General features: G+C 35.5%; 1 protein-coding gene across 1 annotated transcript in view; it reads left to right on the forward strand.

Annotated features, from left to right (window-relative positions):
• The first annotated feature begins 3672 nt into the window (after positions 1–3672).
• The window catches only part of LOC125045611, a 10375-nt gene continuing 9940 nt past the window's right edge, over positions 3673–4107 (forward strand). Inside the window, exon 1 of the mRNA XM_047642989.1 lies at positions 3673–3827. The gene's annotated coding sequence lies outside the window, so the exon portion shown is untranslated. The remainder of the gene's footprint in view (positions 3828–4107) is intronic.

Genomic DNA, 4107 nt, shown 5'->3' on the forward strand with positions numbered 1-4107 from the left:
ATTTCTGAAGTGGAAAGAGAGGAAGCCTTTACAAAACGAGATGAATTGGCATATCTTGCATAATGTGACTTGTATCTAAACTTTCGTTTCTTGCGTCAAATTGTTTGTATGTTTGCAAGTAATGCTGCCTTATAATTGTCTTTTATTTGCACATTTCATTTCTTTTGAATATGATACTTATTTTCATAGCTCATAAAATATTTGAAAATATATACTGTACCTTTATAAGTACCTGTGATAGATCACTTATGTATTTCTTTCCTTTTCATGCTGCTTGATTTTTCGTTTTCTTTTGTATATTTAACATATCTTTCATCATTGTGTTGCATTGCTGCGTGTATATTTACATATATATTTGTTCTGAAAATTTTATAAACTCAAGGATTGTAAATTGTAAGACATATTTACCATAATCCATGTCTAATAAAATATTTTTTGTTTCACCACTTTTTTTTTTTTTTTTTTAATTCGTGTTCTATTTGGGGGTTAATTAAATTGAATTGATTTACCAAAAATAATAAACGTATTTATTTAAAATATTTGAAACTTCTGTTTACACTATATTACAATCTGAACTTGCCCTGATGTTTAAGCACCTGAGCATGTAGTGTACTTCCAAAAGCTAAAGGAAAATAATTCGTTATAACTGCCATTACCGAATTAACAAGTAAACATTTCCATTTCAAGGCATGACGTAGATGAAATTATAAACCTTAGAGACTACAGTACGAAAAAATATATATTTCCTGACATTTACAGAACTGAGCTAGAGCAATAATAAGTTAAATGCAACTTGCTGCAAGTACTGGTCATGCTGGTTACTTAAAGATGGCATAAGCCTTTCTAACACAACATTTCTCTCGACAACAAGATCAGCTAATTTGTCTAGTGCTGAGATGACATGTTCTCTCCTCTGTGACGTCTCATGTTCTTCTGAACGCCTCTGTTTATGAGATCTTGGTGGTGGAAGGGATGATGCTGATGGAGCTGGAGAGAGAGTTCTTGAACTGGTAGACTGGATTGTGATGGTGATAGCACTGGAAGTTCCACAACTTCAGATGGTCCAGCACTAGTCGAAGGTTGACCTGGTGATGGAAGTTTCATTAATATTGTAAGCACAATGTAATCTTTTATTTCAATTTACTTTTAGTCTCTCATATAATATATACTACTAATCAATTCATCATTACATCTCTTTCTGAAATATCTCTTAAAATCCCTTACCTATCATTAATGACGACTCTTTTGCAACTGGTATTACACTAGGATCACGTCCAAGAACCTCATCCATTGCTTCAAAGAATGGCCATTGTGTGTCACTGCCTCATCCACTTAACTTTGCATTATCTTTAATTATTTTGTATCTGAAAAAAGGAGATTAAAACAGTTGTAAGCAAATGATAACAATCTAAATAGAAATCTAAAACAATTATAAAACATTTATCAGAACCAACTAACTGGGCTTTGTAAGACATGTATTAAACAAAACAAAACAAAACAAAACAAAACAAAAATCCATAAGATAAAGGAAGTATGGAATACTTTATACAATATATATAAGGTAACCAAAAACAGTCCAATAAAATCTGAACAAAATGTTAATTCAGGTAAAGATACATACCTGTTTTTTATTCCGCGCATCTTTTTGTCACAAATTTCCCCAGTGACAGGATGTCCAGCATCTTGCAGCACTGAAGCAATATCTTCCCATATTTTGTATTTCCTCTTTGTACTGCTGGAAAAACTATGTTTACTGTCACTGTATGCTTTTATCAACAACAGCGCTGCTACTGTTGACCATATTAATTGCAGAACTGCAAATAATATGCCAACATTAGCATTTATTATGATTTTATTGCAACTTTATTTCTTTATTAAATGCTATTCACTTTTGGTATGCACAGTCAAATTATTATACATGTATCCTGCATCCACCAAAATCATAACTGTTCGAAATTATAGTCTTACGCAGTTATTAAAAGATAACAGTAGCATTATCATCAACTTTTATCACTAACTACTGTGACGCTCCCGGAAGTTCTATCTCAACTACAGCCATATTTTAGGTTTACATGATGTAAATTATATTATTTGGTGGTCAGACACTTATCACAAGTCATTACGTGTCCCTGAGCTTCTTCCAAAACCAAGAAATATGCGTTACAAGTCGGGCACAGGTACTTCAGAGGTTCCGAGTAGGCGGCCATCTCTGTTGTTTACTAACAGTCGGCGAGGCGAAGCGAACTACCTCCAAACCCCGCTCGCTTCGCCACGCAACGCTTCGCGAAACGTTTTGTCAAACGGACCGTTCACTTGATTTCGCCACGAAACGCACGGTGCGCACTGCCCAAGTGAACGCACAGCAGATCTGACCCATTGATACACAAACTGATGTCGTCGCGAAGAGGGTAAACTTTAAGCTCCAGATGCAGTTTACGAAATATCATTGGTGACTATCAAAAATAGATAAGGACCCAGAACTGAGCCTTGTGATATTTTGGAAGGTTGTGACTTGTGCTTGTTTAAGTAAACAAATTGTGATCTGTTTGAGCATAGTGTCTATTTTTTCCAATAACCAAAAGCTTTGGTGAGATCCAGAAAAAACAATATATAATCTGTGAATGATAGTACCGCAGTTTCAGTTGATTTGCTCTTACGGAAGCCAATTTGAGAATCTGTTAGTATATCCTGGTTCATGCAATGCTCATCAGGTCTGCGGAATACCACTTTTTCAAGAAGCTTACTGAAAATGGACAACAGTGAAATTGGTCGGTAGTCTTTCATGCATCCTTTATCGCCATTTTTATATACAGGGATGACTTTTGCTAACTTAAGTGTGTCAGGGAATGTGCCTGTGGTTAGGGAAAGATTGAAAATATATAGTATAGGTGCCATTATATGCATAATTTGTTTTATCAACATGGTTGGAATTTCGTCCGGACCCGTTGCACTATTCTTTAGCTTAGTCGCTAAAAAAAAAAAAAAAAAAAAAAAAAAAAGGAAAGACTAAAACAGGAAGTCCCTACAATCAGGTTGATAATTCGCAATTTTGCACCAAAATTTCCCAGAGCCATCTTACACACATATACCATACTCCTACACATTTTCTGTTTTGTTTTACTTTATTCTATTATTTTTATTTTTCTGTCATCACCGATGCGGTGCTTCACGTTGTCAAGCTTTATCCCACGTGTTTGTAGTTTGATTATAACAAAATAAAAAATCTTTTGTTATTAAAAAAAATTCCTTCGGTATTTTACCTATTTAATTGCCTATTACACTAAAACAAATATTTTTTTGGTGTAAATGAACATATTCCTTTGATATCAGCCTGCATCAGTTTTCCAAGTATCTACAACAATTACTTGAAAGTACATGTATATAAATGAAAATATAAATACATGTCTTCCTCGCTTTCTCTCTCTCTCTCTATCTATCTATCTATCTATCTCGCTTTCTTTCTCTCCCTCTCTCTAATTCCAGGAGACACTGAGAAATCTCTCACTTCTGGACTAATTCGACGTTAACCTCGGGCACATAGCTAATGCTCACCCGACTGAATGTTAGTGCACGGTGGTTGTCAGCCCCAGGTTGTGTTACTTCCATCGTGATAATGTGCAAAAGTGTTGCAGCTAAATAGTGCGCCAAGGACATAGAAGCGCGAGGAAACAGGCAAAGGGGATGTGCACGCTGAAGGAAATGCTTGGGAAACCGGACAGAAAAGAGTCTCTGTTGTGGTTTTCAACTATGTTGATGCCTGCCTGATCCTGGGATTTTTTCTACCGAGTTTCTCCTCGAGTTTCGGTTTCACGAAATCTGGAAGGAAGGTCAGGAGAGTTCGTTCAGGAGGCCTAAGTGTGGTCCAGCAAACAATGCTTTGAAAATGATGACATTACTAGCAAACACTTTCCCTTGAGTTTGCATTTCAGAAGGCGACTGCAATTATAGGTCTGGGGATCTCTTTCAGAAGGTCTAAGAATTTTATTAATATTTTCTAACGTACTGATGCGTCAAATTGTGCTTAAGTTTTAGTAAACATTGCAATGAAATTGTCTAAATCGCTTTACTTTGATTTATATCGACAATTAACACTTTCTTCATACGAAA

This window comes from Penaeus chinensis, chromosome 37, assembly GCF_019202785.1.
Source record: "Penaeus chinensis breed Huanghai No. 1 chromosome 37, ASM1920278v2, whole genome shotgun sequence".
In the NCBI taxonomy this organism is placed as follows: domain Eukaryota; kingdom Metazoa; phylum Arthropoda; class Malacostraca; order Decapoda; family Penaeidae; genus Penaeus; species Penaeus chinensis.